Consider the following 18,476-nt stretch of genomic DNA (forward strand, 5'->3'; position numbering starts at 1 on the left):
GAGTGTACTATGTTGCAAATACTGGAGTTTCAAAACGGCTCTCTTTATTTGTAAGGGTTAATTCAATTTGTAAGTGCTCATCTCATCTGTAGAATACACAACTTCTGCTCTGACTGATCTATTGCTTGTACTAATTTTACAACCCAAAAGGGATGAAGGCTGAAGTTTTGGGTCTGTCCGTGTTCAAATCATAGACATTAATACCAAATACCTCTTCAACTGCTGCTCAACAGCACACCCTACTTGTAAACAGGAGAGAAAACGCTGAACATTTTCTGTTTATATTAGGATTGTTGCAACTGAGAGTTGTAGATGGTCTCTCTACCGGTTGGAAATATATTACTTTAAGGTAAAAAGGAAACATTGATTTACTGCTGCAGAAGTTAGGGATTTTTTCCCCATTGTGAATATATCATTCTGTCGTAATGAAAGTATAACTTGCCTAGTTAAATGAAGGTTAAATAAAGAAAAAAAAAAAGAAACGCGTGTTTCATGATCATAACAATGCAAACTTAGTATGATCTGTCCTTCTCCACCAGAGGGCAGCACATCGCTACCCCCCTCCCCCCGTCTATTTCACACCCAGTCTTCCCAAACCTTTGTCCCAGTGCCACAGTACAGGCAAATATATTCATAACCCCTTTCATCTGTGGTATAGGCCTACATATCTTGTCCCAGTATTCTCCAGTATTAACTTCTCATGGTTACAGCTTCTTAAACCCGAGTTAGGGCCATTACAAAATAGGAATATTCAGATGATTCAGGAAATTAATAAAAATGTCATTAATGAATTGAAAACTGACCAGTATTTTCAATAAATATATTTAAATTCATGATTGATGAGTCAGACTTTTGTGTTTCCATGGCTGAGGCCAGCACCCCCCAAAATAGTATTGGGGCCAGTTTGGGGCAAGCCTCAATGTAAAGCTAACATAACATTGATAAGGGGGAGAACCATCAAGTATGACTTATTAAATAGGTGTGTTCTTTCTATTAACAGTGTTTCATTGTGCATTCAAATGTTTGTGTGTGTGTGTTTACATATATATATAGCTCTGTAAGCTGTGTAAACTGGGAATGAACACGCAGAAGATTGTAATAATGATGTGACCTAGATGTCTCTGATCTCTGAACTGACAATGAGAATGTAAATCTGTGTCCCTTACCTCTCCTTACTCCTTCCCTTCCTCTCTCCCTCTATCCTTTCTTTCATCCAGCCATGGACACAATCAGTGTGTCTTTATCAGTGTGTGTGTGTACCCTGAGCCATGACAACATAATGGATTAGTGCTCAGATTTCAGGGTGTTTGCGTGTGTGTGTGTGAGACACTGGCAGATTAGACAGTACAGTTTTTAATTTAGGATTCTGAGCCGCTGCTATAAGACTCTAAATCCCCTATAGGGTGCAGCGCAACACAGCCTCTGCCTGACCCCTTGTTTCTCTCATACATACAGTACCAGTCAAAAGTTAGGACACACCTGCTCATTCAAGGGGTTTTCTTTATCAGTACTATTTTCTACAGTGTAGAATAATAGTGAAGACATCAAAACTATGAAATAACACATATGGAATCATGTAGTAACCAAAAAAAGTGTTAACAAATATATTTTATATTTGACTTTCTTCCAAGTAGCCATCCTTTGCCTTGATGACAGCTTTGCACAATCTTGGCATGTCCTCACTATTCATTCAACAATGTAGAAAATAGTAAAAATAAAGAAATTATCTTGAATGAGTAGGTGTTCTAAAACGTTTGCCTGGTACTGTACTTACATACATAAATACATACGGTGCCATCGGGAAGTATTCAGACCCCTCAAATTTTTCCACATTTTGTTACGTTACAGCCTTACTCTAAAATGGATTAAATAAAACCTTTTCCTCAGCAGTCTACACACAATACCCCATAATGACAAAGCAAAAACAGGTTTTTACAAATGTTTACAAATATATTAAAAATAAAAAACAGAAATACCTTATTTACACAAGATTTCAGACCCTTTGCTATGAGACTCGAAATTGAGCTCAGGTGCATCTTGTTTCCATTGATCATCTTGAGATGTTTCTAGAATCAAGAAAACACAGGAACGGCTTCTGGACAATGTCCTTCAGTGGCCCAGCCAGAGCCCAAACTTGAACCCGATTGAACATCTCTAGAGAGACCTCAACATAGCTGTGCAGCAACGCTCCCCATCCAACCTGACAGAGCTTGAGAGGATCTGCCGAGTGGGAGAAACTCCCCAAATACAGGTTTACCAAGCTTGTATCGTCATTCACAAGAAAACTCGAGGATGTAATTGCTGCTAAAGGTGGTTTAACAGAGTCCTTGTAAAAGGTCAGAATACTTATTTAAAAGTGATATTTCAGTTTTTTCTTTGTCATTATGGGGTATTGTGTGGAGATTGACGAGGGGGAAAAAAACTATTTAATCCAATTTAGAATAAGGACGTAACGTTACAAAATGAGTCTGAATACTTTCCGAATGCACTGTACAGACATACACACACACACACACACCCCTAACCCCACAGCTGACCCGGAGCTTGTGTGCGTTTGTCTGTGTCTGTTTGGGGGGGGTAAACTGATATTGAACATCCTGAGATCAGAGAAGAATGATTGAATTCTATCAATGATAATCCTACATTTCAGCAAATGAAATACCCACTCCACACTGGCCGGTGGCTGTGTGTCACAATGCTTGTTGGCCTCGGCAAAAGCTGCTGTGGTATCTGATGAGTTGTTCATAATAACACTGATATTAATCCTGCCGGAAAACACCAAGACACACTACATGACAACAAGCTCCCCTGAGTCTTACACAGAGGGGTTAATCTCTGATATTAATCCTAAAGACCTCAGACTGTCTATCTGCACTGCCTATCATACAGCTGCACCATCGAGAACATCCTGGTTGCATCACCGCCTGGTATGGCAACTGCTCGGCATCTGACCGTAAGGCGCTACAGAGGGTAGTGCGTATGGCCCAGTTCATTACTGGGACCAAGCTTCCTGCCATCCAGGACGGACCTATATACTAGGTAGTGTCAGAGGAAAGACCATAAAATTGTCAGAGACTCCAGTCACCGAAGTCATAGACTGTTTTCTCTGCTACCACACGGCAAGTGGTACCGGAGCGCCAAGTCTAGGACCAAAAGGCTCCTTAACAGCTTCTGTTAACTGCTTAACAATTACTACATTGACCCCCCCCCCCCCTCCATTTGTTTGGTACACTTCACCCCGACCTACATGTACAAATTACCTCAACTAACCTGCACCCCCGCACACTGACTTGGTACCGGTACCCTCTGTATATAGCCCCTTTATTGTTATGTTATTGTGTCACTTTTTATTTTTTACTTTAGTTTATTTGGTAAATATTTTCTTAACTCTTCTTGAACTGCACTGATGGTTAAGGGCTTGTAAGTCAGCATTTCATGGTAAAGTCTACACTTGTTGTATTCGGTGCATGTGACAAATAAAGTTTGATTTGATTTGTGTGTGTGGGTTGGTTCTTCTGTCCTTGTGGGGACCTAAAATCCCCAAAAGTCCCCACAAGGATAGTAAGACAAGGAAAATTCTGCCTTGTGGGGACATTTCTCACATCCCCATGAGGATAAAGGCTATTTTAAGCTTAGGGGTTAGGTTTAGGGTACACAGCAAATTCTCCTGTGTTAAAAAAACAACATTAACACAGAGTATTAAATCAACACTGAAAGTGTTGTCTGTGGACCCATATAGACATCGGAACAGTGTTAAATTAACACACTGCTTAGAGTAAGGCCTTATTTAAATATTTCCCAGAGTGCCTTGCCTTTCACATAAATTGTAGAGTTTACCAGCCATGACTTTTTTTGTTAGTGATGGACAGAGGAAGCTGGCGAGAGAAGATATTGGAGTTGGTTTTATATGTTTGATACCATTCCATATATTCCATTCCAGACATTACAATGAGCCCCTCCTCCTATAGCTCATCCCACCAGCCTCCACTGGTGACAGACACATGGTTATTGCCTTCATCCATTTTCAGTCCTATGGAGTTCACAAAGTGAGATCCTAAGAAAACATCTTATCATAAAACATGTATATTTAACACAGTACCATAAGTATTTCATAAGGCCTCGTTTTACCTTAATACAGGGGACTAAAACTCAGACACATCACGCTGAACCAAAATCACGGCCATCATTGTCATATTTCCCAGCATGCTATACTGAAGGTTGATTTTTTGAAATGTTTGTTTTAATATCTATGTTTGTGCATTGATTGATAGATTAATCTTATGCTACACAAATATAAATAACATACAGTTGTATAAACTAATTCAATCAGTTAGTTTGAATTTTTGCACCAGTTACTGAATAAAGGTTCCAGTTTAAACGCATTCGGTAGTCTCCTCAGCATAATGTGATTTACAGGTAGGGCTGCAAAATTATGATAACTTTCCTGAAATTAGGGTAATTGTAAATAAGTCCTTCAAATCAAATGTTATTTGTCACATGTGCCAAATACCATAAGTACCATAAGTCAGTGAACTGACTTGCCAAGTTAAATAAATGTAAAAGAAAAAAGTTTTAAATTAGGCTGTAACGTAACAAAATCATCAATTTCGGTTGATCCTCTCCAGCACTTAACATCACCCCAGTTATCATTCCCTTCAAAGGTGCCCTGCTCCGGAGAGCAAAGCAAGTCACAGTTAAGGAGCGCCCGCTCTCTCTGGATGGAAGGAATGCAAAATCCACTGCTCAAAAAAAAATAAAGGGAACACTTAAACAACACAATGTAACTCCAAGTCAATCACACTTCTGTGAAATCAAACTGTCCACTAAGGAAGCAACATGGATTGACAATTATAGGCAATTAGCAAGACACCCCCAATAAAGGAGTGGTTCTGCAGGTGGTGACCACAGACCACTTCTCAGTTCCTATGCTTCCTGGCTGATGTTTTGGTCACTTTTGAATGCTGGCGGTGCTTTCACTCTAGTGGTAGCATGAGACGGAGTCTACAACCCACACAAGTGGCTCAGGTAGTGCAGCTCATCCAGGATGGCACATCAATGCGAGCTGTGGCAAGAAGGTTTGCTGTGTCTGTCAGCGTAGTTTCCAGAGCATGGAGGCACTACCAGGAGACAGGCCAGTACATCAGGAGACGTGGAGGAGGCCGTAGGAGGGCAACAACCCAGCAGCAGGACCGCTACCTCCGTCTTTGTGCAAGGAGGAGCACTGCCAGAGCCCTGCAAAATGACTTCCAGCAGGCCACAAATGTGCATGTGTCTGCTCAAACGGTCAGAAACAGACTCCATGAGGGTGGTATGAGGGCCCGACGTCCACAGGTGGTGGTCTTGCTTACAGCCCAACACCGTGCAGGACGTTTGGCATTTGCCAGAGAATAACAAGATTGGCAAATTCGCCACTGGCGCCCTGTGCTCTTCACAGATGAAAGCTGGTTCACACTGAGCACTTGTGACAGACGTGGCAGAGTCTGGAGACGCCGTGGAGAACATTCTGCTGCCTGCAACATCCTCCAGCATGACCGGTTTGTTGGTGGATCAGCCATGGTGTGGTGTGGCATTTATTTGGGGGGCCGCACAGCCCTCCATGTGCTCGCCAGAGGTAGCTTGACTGCCATTAGGTACCGAGATGAGATCCTCAAACCCCTTGTGAGACCATATGCTGGTACGGTTGGCCCTGGGTTCCTCCCAATGCAAGACAATGCTAGACCTCATGTGGCTGGAGTGAGTCAGCAGTTCCTGCAAGTGGAAGGCATTGATGCTAGGGACTGGCCCGCCCGTTCCCCAGACCTGAATCCAATTGAGCACATCTGGTACATCTTGTCTCGCACCATCCACCAATGCCACATTGCACTACAGACTGTCCAGGAGTTGGCGGATGCTTTAGTCCAGGCCTGGGAGGAAATCCCTCAGGAGACCATCCGCCACCTCATCAGGAGCATGCCCAGGCGTTGTAGGGAGGTCATACAGGCACGTCGAGGCCACACACACTACTGAGCCTCATTTAACTTGTTTTAAGGACATTACATCAAAGTTGGATCAGCCTGTAATGTGGTTTTCCACTTTAATTTTGAGTGTGACTCCAAATCCAGACCTCCATGGGTTGATAAATTTGATTTCCATTGATCATTTTTGTGTGATTTTGTTGTCATCACATTCAACTATGTAAATAAAAAAAAGTATTTAATAAGAATATTTCATTCATTCAGATCTAGGATGTGTTATTTTAGTGTTCCCTTTATTTTTTTGAGCAGTGTATAATACTGAGTCCACTTCGAGGTACTTTCACCGACTCAACAGTCCCCAAACCTCTTCTCCACCCAACAGGACACCAGATATGGACCAGTCAGAAGGCAAGGATACATTTTCTCCCCAGAATCTCACTCCCACTGGGCCAAAATCATCTTTGCCATCCTTTTGTTTCTTCCCACTCTTGACAGACATATCAACCTCCACACCTTGCTGCTCCGAATCCGAATTTGTTCCTCCATAAAAAAATGTCAACCTCTCTCTCTTCAACTCCTTCAAACTTTATGTCACTATCATCAGATTAATTCTCTGAGCTACTCAAGTACGGATTTCTATTGTTGTACTTGACACCCAACATCTCTTTCTGAATAAGCACTTTGAGACATCTACTGATGTAAAAAGGGCTTTATAAATACATTTGATTTGCCCAGGTTTTTTCCTTGTTCCCTCCACCCTGCCACCACCTTCCTCTTGTCAGTTTCAACATCCGAACTGCTGTAGCGCAATTTCGTTTTTTTTTGCTTCTCTTTCTCAATAACTTCTCTTATGACAGGTTTTTCTTGTTTCTTCAACTTTTCTGCTTTCTTACAAGCTACGAATTTCCACTTTTGTATTTGACGCGTATCAACCTCCTGCCTCATCCTCCATATTCAAACCCTCTCCGGGCTCAAGATTCCGTGATGAGACCTAAACCATCTGAACAGGAACAAACATTTCAGTAAAATAAATCCCAAGTAACATATTGAATTAGTTTAGAAAATTGTTGTAATTTATATTTGAGTAGCGTAAGATTAATTAGATATTAGATAGATATTGAAACAAACAATTCAAAAAAATCTACCTGCAATAGAGCATGCTGGGAAATATAATAATGATGGGTGTGGTTTTGGTTCAAGGTGATATTTATGCGTTTCAGGCCTCTGGATTAGAATGGCGCAGTGGTCTAAGGCACTGCATCTCAGTACTCACTAAAATCCCTAGTTTGATTCCCTGGTTCAATTCCAGGCTGTATCTCAACTGGCTGTGTTTGGGAGTCCCATAGGATGGTGCACAATTGCTGGGGTAGGCTGTCATTGTAAATAATAATTAGTTCATAACAGACTTGATGAGTTAAATACACAAATAAAAACTAGGCCCTCAAAATAAGGCCTCATGAAATACAGATGTTATTGTCTTAAACATATGATGACATTTTCGCTTGGGATATCACTTGGTTAAGTTCATAGAACTGAAAATGAATTAATGTAATAACCATGGCTCGGTCACTAACAAATAGAGTAAGTGGTCGTCACTAACTACCACAGACACAAAGCCATAAACACCCCCCACCTATTTCTACAGTTCTTCTTAAAATATTCTACAATATTCTTGAATCTTCTTAAAATGTGATTTTAAACCTAACCCTAGTGTTAACCCTAACCTTAACCACGCTTCTAACCTTATGCTTAACACTAACCTCGTTTTTGTTTTCATTTTTTTTTATGACATATGCAAGTTTGACTTTGTGGCTGTGCTGTCTAGTGGAACCCATGGTAACTACAATTTACTCCAAATGCCGGGAAATTTAGTTTACTAGGATCCCATTAGCTGCTGCACATGCAACAGCTACTCTTCTTGGGTCCACAAAGGCAAGGCATTCTGGGAAGTATTTGAATAAGGCTTTACACTAAGCAGTTTGTTCATTTAACACTGTCCCGGTATCTATGGGTCCACAGACTCCACACTTTCTGTGTTGATTTAACACTCTCAGTTTTAATTTAGTTGTTTTTTTAACACTGGAAAATTTGTAGTGTGGAGTTGTGTGTTTTTTTTTATTATACATTTGTTATTCTCGTCAAACTAAAAACTCATGTTTTGTTGTAACTGACCCCTCAACTCATCTGCGGATCTCAGGACACGCCATCGGGGAAAACGAGCGCAACTTTGCGAAACGTCAGAATGTTTGAGGAACACACAACAACCAATGAAACGGCAGATTTGAACGGGGGGGCAGAACTGATTGAGAGTGATTTCAACAAATCAATGTTAGCGTCCTCGAGAATTTTTGACCAATCAGCGAACGAATAACGAAAATAGCACCTCCTCTTGTTCAGCACCCAAAGGACGAAAGTGCGAGATTCGTCTGTGTTGTCTATTATAGCTAGCTAACTATTACTGACTGCCCATATTTGTGTAGAAACGTACAGAATATTTTTATTTTTTCGCTTGATGTGACAAACTTAGTTAGTGTCAAACATGCGTAAAAACCTACGCCATCCGAACAGGGAACCGCCGAGAAAGGAATTATCGCCACTCATCTGAGGCCAAACTCGCCGATTTTGTTTTGTCAAATAAGGAAACAAAACAAGAACGTCAGCTAGCTCGACACATCACCACGAAAATACCCACTACACAGGGACCTCAAAAACATCTACATTCGTTTTACAGTTGGAAACGTAAGTATAAGTGAAGAGGTTTAGCTGGTGGAGCAATCGTTGTTGGTTAGCTTGCTAACGTTAGCCTAGCATGGCCTATTAGCATTATGCTATCTGACGTTATCGCATAGATAGCTACTCTATTGATTCTCGCATGCTGTTGTGTAACGTTAGTTTGGGTAGCAGCTAACATTAGCTAGCAAGTTAGCTGCTTTTGGCTACGCGCGGTTGACTGTCAACGTCGTCTAAAAGGTGCATCAATTGTATTCCAATTCTGTGCGTGGGCTGGGAAATGTCATTGTTTTGCCAACAATTTAGCTAGCTAGTTAGCTAACTAACGTTAGCCACCTATTTTTAAGGTGACACCTTGCCAGTTAACTGTATCGTTTGGTTTGTTGGCAGTTGTGTTTAACGCGTTTAACCTAATCGGATCAAATGTAATATTATTAGCACAGTTAATTATATAATCGCCTCCCCCACTTCACATTTTGCTGCGCTTTCTCCTCAACTGCGTTAAATTAGCATCGCATATTTTTTTAAACTCAAGACACAGACTGGCATTTGGCTAACTGACGTTAACCATTGACTACATTTAGATAACTATCCAACTAGTTAACTAAACCAATGCTAGTGGTCTGTGATGGCCAGTCTGGGTGATTTAGAATACTACCATAAATGTAGCTTTATAGTTTCACCCATCCATGGTAGAATCTTAACCCAGGACTGGTCCATTCACCATGCTACAAACCCCTGCTACTGCACAGTTAGAGCAGGGCCTCTGTGGTTTGGCGTCGGTGTAGCAGTGGGCCAGGTGGGGTGTGTGTGGCATTCTGGGGTGACCCTTGACAGGGGCAGTGGGCGAGGTCTGTCACCTGCTGACCCAGATTGTGTAAGGTCACCTAGACTCTGACCCCCTATCTATTCTTCAGGTATAAAGATATACAGAGTAGTGATTCAAATAAAAATGTATTTGTCACATGCACTGAATACAATAGGTGTAGACCTTACAGTGAAATGCTTACTTACAAGCTCTTTCCTAATGATGCAGAGTTAAATAAGATAAAAACACAAGAAATATGCAGTGACTCTAGGATGGATGAGTGTTATGTTAACTTGGACAGACGTTTAGCATTGACACAGCCCTATCTTTATCACTACTGAAACTAAGATGTAGAATATAGCGAGAAGAGACAAGGCAGGGAAATGGAGTGAGAGGATGAAAGGTTCAGTACAGGGTCATGTTCAGGCCGAATGTAACTCTAAATGTTCTGAAACCAAAATGTTAGACTCTGAACAGACACTTATCTTCTCACCTGGTCCTGGAGAGGTGCAGGTATTAGTTCCAGACCAGCACTAACAGACATGATTGGTTCCACTAATCAACTCCCATCAAGATCTCGGTTAGCTGTATCAGGTGTGTTGGTGCTGGGCTGTAGATCTAATTGGACTGGATAGGTTTCCACCCATTCTGAGTAAGATGAACCAGTCAACAGTTTGGATACACCTATTAATTCCAGGGAGATTCTTCAAAGTAGCCTTTGCCTTGATGACAGCTTTGCACAGTCTTGGAAATCTCTCAACCAGTCTTGAAGGAGTTCCCACATATGCTGAGCACTTGTTTCCTGCTTTCCCTTCACTCTGAGGTCCAAATCATCCCAAACCATCTCAATTGGGTTGAAGCCGAGTGATTGTGGAGGCCAGGTCATCTGATGCAGCACTCCATCCCTCTCCTTCTTGGTCAAATATACCTTACACAGCCTGGAGGTTTGTTGGGTCATTGTCCTATAAATCACTGACAGTGTTACCAGCAAAGCACCATCACACCTTCTCCATGCTTCACGGTGGGAACCACATGTGGAGATCATTCGTTCACCTACTCTGTCTCACAAAGACACCGCGGTTGGACTCATCAGACCAAAGGACAGATTTCCACCAGTCTAATGTCCATTGCTTGTGTTTCTTGGCAAGTCCCTTCTTTTTACTGGTGTCCTTTAGTAGTGGTTTCTTTGCAGCATTTTGACCATGAAGGCCTGATTTCAAGCAGTCTATTCTGAACTGTTGATCTTGATGTGTCTGTTACTTGAACTTTGAAGCATTTATTTGGGCTGCAATCTGAGGTGCAAATAACTCTAATGAACTTATGCTCTGTAGCAGAGGTACCTCTGGGTCTTCCTTTCCCGTCGTGGTCCTCATGAGAGCCAGTTTCATTATAGCAGTTGGAGAAACTTTTGAAATTCTAGGTATTTTTCAGATTGACTGACCTTCATATCTGTTTGCTTATTTAAGCTGTCCTTGCCATAATATGGACTTGGTCTTTTACCAAATAGGGCTATCTTCTGTATACCACACCGACCATGTCACAACAGAACTGATTGACTCAAACACATTGAGGAAAGACATTTAACACATTTACTTTTAACAAGGCACACCTGTTTATTGAAATGCATTCCAGGTGACTATCTCATGAAGCTGGTTGAGAGAATGCCAAGAGTGTGCAACGTTGTCATCAAGGCAAAGGGTGGCTATTTGAAGAATCTGAAATATAAAATATATTTGTATATTACTTTTTGGCTACTACATTATTCCATATGTTATTTCATAGTTTTTATTTCTTCTCTATTTTTCTACCAAGTGTAAAAAAGAAAATCCCTTGAATGAGTAGGTGTGCCCATACTGCGTATACGTACAAAGGCGGACATATTGTGTTTAAAAAAAATGTGTAATCATTATTTTCCACCATAATTTGCAAATAAATTCATAAAAAATCCTACGATGTGATTTTCAGGATTTCTTTTCTTCTCATTTCGTCTGTCATAGTTGAAGTGTACCTATGATGAAGATTACAGGCCTCTCATCTTTTTAAGTGGGAGAACTTGCACAATTGGTGGCTGACCAAATACTTTTTTGCCCCACTGTAGCTGTGGATTGTTTAAAATCACAAGCTTGTAAAACTATGCCTATTTGGGAATTGTGTAATTTGGCCAGAGCACGTGGCAATAGGCCTTGCTGATTATTGAGTTGCAGCCATAAGTGGAAAACATCTGAAATATGTGTGAAGATGTGTCTTGAGTATAATTAAAAATTGAGATGAGGAGAGGGGTGTGGCGAAGATATAGGCACGTTTCTCACCAGAATGGCTCAGCTGTCTCCTGTCAAATCTTGCACATTCATCGTTTTGTTATGTGAATTCTTTGCCCTTTTGTTTATTATTTTGATCAATTCCACATTACATTTGTCACTGGTAGTAAACGTATGTAATTGGGAATTGATAAAAAAAAAAAGAGCAGCTCAAGACATAGAAAGTGAGGCAGACAGGCGGAGTTGAGATTAATTACATTTGGAAGAACTTGAATTGATTTTTTCTACTTTTTGTCGGCGTTGTGTATTGACCTAGTTGACAATGGAAGTTTTTGGCCTATAGGCTGAGTTTCATGCGCTCGTTTTCGACGCCAATAGATCACGGTGTATCAATGTGTCCATATGGCAGAGGCTGGTGATCACGGTGTATCAATGTGTCCATATGGCAGAGGCTGGTGATCACGGTGTATCAATGTGTCCATATGGCAGAGGCTGGTGATCACGGTGTATTAACCACATGACAATTATCTTGAAATAAGTTATTAATGAAATAACTGTTCCATGAAAATGTACATATAGAATATGATAACTGGCATTCAGATCAGTACACATGGTAGGATAAATTGTAAGCTTCCCCGAACTTGAAACTCACACGCCGACTATGAAGTCCTTATAAAATAATTGCCTCCGTGTTTCCATGGTCGTATTTGCCTAATTTGAAGCAAGGTAAGACATGCCTCGTAATATGTATTAAAACATTCAGGTTTCAGATCATTAAGTAGGCTTTTGCAAAGTGATGTGAGGCGCCGAGAGCCTGTTGACAGCACTTGAATGGTGAATGGGAGGTGCGCTTCAATTAGCCTTCCAGTTGAGAAATGAAAATAGTAGTTATTTTGAATCATGCAACACAACTGTTTTTAAACATGTTTGCATTTTACAATTGTTGCTCAATAAATGGGCTTGTAAAAGCAGGTTTTAGTCCAGCAGCCAATCAGCTGCAGGAGAAATCCTGCACAAAAGGGGGCTGTGTATGATGTGCGTGTGTTATAGTTGTATAAGTCATTTTTATTTTTACCTTTTTAACTATGCAAGTCAGTTAAGAACATTCTTATTTACAATGATGACCGAGGAACAGTGGGTTAACTTCCTTGTTCAGGGGCAGAACAACAGATTTTTACCTTGTCAGCTTAGTGATTTGTTCTAGCAACCTTTCGGTTACTGGTCCAATGCTCTAACCACCAGGCTACATGATGACTAATGAATACACACACAGCAATTTAATTCCACTTATTATGCAATTAAACCGATAAGCACGACGGTTCAATGTATACTGAATAAAAATATAAATGCAACATGCAACAATTACATGGATTTTACAGAGTTACAGTTCATATGGGGAAATCAATCATTAGGCCCAAATCTATGGATTCCACATGACTGGGAATACATTTGGTCACGGACACCTTAAAAAAGGTGGGGCCATGGATCAGAAAACCAGTCAGTATCTGGTGTGACCATTTATGGTATCTCTGGGGCGGCAGGGTAGCCTAGTAGTTAGAGCGTTGGACTAGTAACCGAAAGGTTGCAAGTTCATATCCCCGAGCTGACAAGGTACAAATCTGTCATTCTGCCCCAGAACAGGCAGTTAACCCACTGTTCCTAGGCCGTAATTGACAATAAGAATTTGTTCTTAACTGACTTGCCTAATTAAATAAAGGTAAAATAAAATTTACCTCATGCAGCGCGACACATCTCCTTCGCATCGAGTTGATCAGACTAGATTTTGGCCTGTGGAATGTTGTCCCACTCTTCAATGGCTGTGGGAAGTTGCATGATATTGGCGGGAACTGCGACACGCTGTCATACAAGTCCATCCAGAGCATCCCAAACATGCTCAATGGGTGGTATATCTGAGTAAGCAGGCCATTTTCACCTTCCAGGAATTGTGTACAAATCCTTGTGACATGGGGCTGTGCGTTATCATGCTGAAACATGAGGTGACAGTGGCAGATGACTGGCACGATAATGGGCCTCGGGATCTTGTCACGGTATCTCTGCATTCAAGATGCCATAGATCAAATGTGTTGGTTGTCTGTAGCTTTTGCCTGCCCACCCCGGCCGCCACCACTCTGCTCACACCGTTGACATCAGCAAACCGCTCACCCACACGTCTGTCACTTCTCCAGCGTGCCAGTGAGCATTTTCCCACTGAACTCTGTTACGATGCCGAACTCTGTTACGATGCAGTACTACAGTCTGGTGAAGACCCCGGTGAGACTGTTTCTGGGAGTTTGTGCAAAGATTCTTCAGTTTTGCAAACCCAGTTTCATCAGCTGTCTGGGTGGCTCGTCTCAGACCATCTCGCAGGTGAAGAATCCGGATGTGGAGGTCCCAGGCTGGCGTGATTACACGTGGTCTGCGGTTGTGAGGCCGGTTGGATGTACTTCCAAATTCTCTAAAACGACATTAGAGGTGGCTTATGGTAGAGAAATTAACATTACAATCTCTGGCAACAACTCTCGTGGACATTCCTGCTGTCAGCAGGGTGTGTCAAGGGTCGTGGCCAATGTTGAGGCTGTCGACCCAAAAATGTACAGGCTCTCCTGTTGTCCACAGTGACATTTTGCTGTTTTAAAGCACATTTCGTGCAATTCGGTGATTGGGAGTCTCATAGGGCGGCGGCACACAATTGGCCCACCATCGTTAAGGTTTGCCCGGGCGAGGCCGTCATTATAAATAAGGATTTGTTCTTAACTGAGTTGCGTAGTTAAAGGTTAAATTATAACAAAATCAATGACAAAAATACTCAAATGCATACATTTTAGAGTTTTAGATTCTCCCTTGTTTTAAGTCTAAGTTTTCACAATCTTTTTTTTTTCACCCCGAATAATGGATTATTTTTTTTTTACTGTTTGGACATAGGCAGCCCGAATAAACACTTAGGTGGTCCACCCAAGACTTTCTATGCAAAAAAATTATATACTAAGATGGGAATTGTCATTCTAAAAAAAAAAAAAACAGTCAGAATGACACACGTGGCGGACAGTGTGCTTTCCTTCGTCAAGTTGTCATCAGCGAAAGAGAAGTCTGATTTTCGCCCTGATAGACCTGATTCTGTTACAAAGTGGTTTTATGGTGGCTGTTCTACATTGCTCTGTTACAGGTGAGTTTCCAAAAGACATGTAATTGCTATTTGGAATGGGAAAAATGGCATACTGTCAGGGTAGCCTGGAGGGCTGTATGCATAGCGCACCTCTGGAAACACTATATTCAAAAGTTTGTTTTATAAGTAAAATTAAGAATCTCAAATGTCATGCCAATGTCAAGTATAATTACATTTAGACAAGGCTTTTTCATTGTTAAAATAGGCATACCATTTTTTTCTCAAACTGAACACATCAAGTCATCGAACACTAACGTCCTTTCGTATATCCTGATATCTGATTAACCTTCCCTAGTGTGTAGGGTCTAGAACCAGGTTAGGCAGAGTTGATATCTGATTAACCTTCCCTAGTGTGTAGGGTCTAGAACCAGGTTAGGCAGAGTTGATATCTGATTAACCTTCCCTAGTGTGTAGGGTCTAGAACCAGGTGAGGCAGAGTTGATATTCGATTAACCTTCCCTTGTGTGTAGGGTCTAGAACCAGGTTAGGCAGAGTTGATATCTGATTAACCTTCCCTAGTGTGTAGGGTCTAGAACCAGGTTAGGCAGAGTTGATATCTGATTAACCTTCCCTAGTGTGTAGGGTCTAGAACCAGGTTAGGCAGAGTTGATATCTGATTAACCTTCCCTAGTGTGTAGGGTCTAGAACCAGGTTAGGCAGAGTTGATATCTGATTAACCTTCCCTAGTGTGTAGGGTCTAGAACCAGGTAGGCAGAGTTGATATCTGATTAACCTTCCCTAGTGTGTAGGGTCTAGAACCAGGTTAGGCAGAGTTGATATCTGATTAACCTTCCCTAGTGTGTAGGGTCTAGAACCAGGTTAGGCAGAGTTGATATTCGATTAACCTTCCCTAGTGTGTAGGGTCTAGAACCAGGTTAGGCAGAGTTGATATCTGATTAACCTTCCCTAGTGTGTAGGGTCTAGAACCAGGTGAGGCCGATTAACCTTCCCTAGTGTGTAGGGTCTAGAACCAGGTTAGGCAGAGTTGATATTCGATTAACCTTCCCTAGTGTGTAGGGTCTAGAACCAGGTTAGGCAGAGTTGATATTTGATTAACCTTCCCTAGTGTGTAGGGTCTAGAACCAGGTTAGGCAGAGTTGATATCTCATTAACCTTCCCTAGTGTGTAGGGTCTAGAACCAGGTTAGGCAGAGTTGATATCTCATTAACCTTCCCTAGTGTGTAGGGTCTAGAACCAGGTGAGGCAGAGTTGATATCTCATTAACCTTCCCTAGTGTGTAGGGTCTAGAACCAGGTGAGGCAGAGTTGATATTCGATTAACCTTCCCTAGTGTGTAGGGTCTAGAACCAGGTGAGGCAGAGTTGATACGAGATGGGTCCAGTTAGTATGGACTGGGTGAACAGCAGATGAGGTCCTAAAGTTGAGATGCTAACTCTCACACCATGGCTGGGCTTGAGGCCAGAGGGGTCTGATCAGGGAAAGATGAGCACTGTCTGCAGAAGGTTGTGTGTGTACATTATATGCCATGAGATGGGTGTGTCTGGGTGTTGGCCAGAATGACTCAAACCCAGAATGTGGTTTGGTGGGTGTGTTGACTGGGTGAATACGTGAGTGGAGCCTATAGACAAGAAGCAGTGTATTGGAAGATTCTAAATGGATCTGTGAACAGTTTAAAGTATATTTGTGTGTGTGACCACATAGCTGAACTCAGAGTTCATTCCCTCTGCAGAGTCAGTGCCTCTTGGCAGCCATGTCAGGGATTTTTCAGGATCAAAATGGGGCTTAGGTGGTGGGCGTGACGGGGCCAGTGGGCTTGGCCAATGGCGTGGTCACCGTCGGTACATTTTTGAGCCCCTCTTGGCCGCAGAGACCAAATGTTGCCGTTTTTAAAGCAAATGTCCTACAATTCTACACATTTTGTCATGGTTCATGCCATTTTCTTATTCTGAGTGACTCAAACATAACAAAAATCAATGGGGCCTAAACAGAAATGTCCCCCCCCCCTCGTTTTGTTTTTATCTTGGCGCTTTAATCAACAACAAGTTATAGGTTCATTATCTTTCCTCCATGGTTTATATCTGGTTTTAGTCGTATTAAAGGTGGACTCGGCGATATGACGTAGAGGCGCAAAGTAAACCGCATAGTGGGTACATTTCAGCAACAACTAAGAGCGTTGGAGTGCGAGGCTAATCTTCTCCGCTGTCTTGGTCCCCTGGATCCCTACATTGTAAGTGTGTGTGAAGCGAAGTATCGGCGCATGTGCATGGCTGTGTTTGACTGTGAGAGTGAAGTCTTGTATCTTGCTCATCGCCGTGCAGCTTGTGTAACGTCCGCTGATTTAACTTCACATTTCCACAGAAAATGTTTTGCCACCCCTTTTGATCACTTTTCTAATGCAGAAAAAAGCCTCTGTGGGAAATCTGGTTTCGGTCTGAGGGTTGAATGGTCGAGTGTGTGTGCTTTCGTCCAAGTGAGGGGGTGGGGTGTATGTCTCTCAATAACAGCTATGCCTATGTTACGTGTGTGTGTGTGTGTGTGTGTGTGTGTGTGTGTGTGGGGCAGTCCATCTTAAATGACACAGGATAATAAAGGGGGTGCGAAGAAAGGTGTTTCCCTGTCGTTTCAGGCTGGGCTATGCAACTACCTGTAACACAGTACACACACTGCTCCCATTTTGCGAGATTGTGTGGACTGAGGTAGCTGAATGAAGCCTAAACTGCACAGTGAGTTTGTTTTATTTTTAGAGTAGTATTGCTGCCTTACATGACAGACAGACACTGACGGAGTGGGAAATCAACACCAGCAAAATGCTAGAATGTATGTTAAGAATGTCTATTCTTACTGGCCACATTGGTGGGTGGTCACACAGCATTTGGGAGCGGTTGTATTGGATTTTTTTTCCATAGTTCTGTGCGTATGTCAGTGCTGGAAGAGAGTCTCAACGCTACAGTGGTGAAAGCAGGGTGGGGTACTGCGTGGGTTCATACAATAGACAGAAAGATGGGGACCTTGCTTGCTGGAAAAGGGATAGAGTACACTGTGAAATTGTTTTTGCATTACAAAACCATGTGCATGTGATTTCTTGGCTTGGGCAAAATGTGAGTGGCTGGTGAAATGTGGGCTGTGGCTGGTGGACTACAAAGCACACAAAAAATGAGGAGGTAAAGGTGATTGAGTTATGGGGCTAGTGGATGGAGGGATGGATGCATAGGGGATGGATGGGGGGCTATTGGATGGATGGGGGGGCTATTGGATGGATGGGGGGGCTAGTGGATGGAGGGAGGGGCTAGTGGATGGATGCTTAGGGGATGGATGGGGGTAGTGGGAGGAGCTAGTGGATGGATGGATGGTCTAGTGGAGGGAGGGATGGATGGAGGGGCTAGTGGAGGGAGGGATGGATGGAGGGGCTAGTGGAGGGATGGATGGATGGATGGATGGGGGGCTCGTGGGTGGGTGGGTGGGTGGATGTATGCAAGGGAGTGGGTGGTTGGATGTGGATGGGTGGATGGATGGAGGAGGGGCTAGTAGAGGGAGGGATGGGTGGGCTAGTGGAGGGGGAGATGGATGGAGTAGCTAGTTTTTGGGAGGGAGGGGCTAGTGGGT

General features: G+C 42.4%; 1 protein-coding gene across 3 annotated transcripts in view; it reads left to right on the forward strand.

Moving 5' to 3' along the window:
* The first annotated feature begins 8,328 nt into the window (after nucleotides 1-8,328).
* The window catches only part of LOC135505155 (protein phosphatase 1B-like), a 29,137-nt gene continuing 18,989 nt past the window's right edge, over nucleotides 8,329-18,476 (forward strand). For all 3 annotated transcript variants that reach the window (XM_064924288.1, XM_064924287.1, XM_064924286.1), the window contains exon 1: nucleotides 8,329-8,693. The gene's annotated coding sequence lies outside the window, so the exon portion shown is untranslated. The remainder of the gene's footprint in view (nucleotides 8,694-18,476) is intronic.

Source organism: Oncorhynchus masou, chromosome 18 (assembly GCF_036934945.1).
Source record: "Oncorhynchus masou masou isolate Uvic2021 chromosome 18, UVic_Omas_1.1, whole genome shotgun sequence".
Classification (NCBI taxonomy): Eukaryota; Metazoa; Chordata; class Actinopteri; order Salmoniformes; family Salmonidae; genus Oncorhynchus; species Oncorhynchus masou.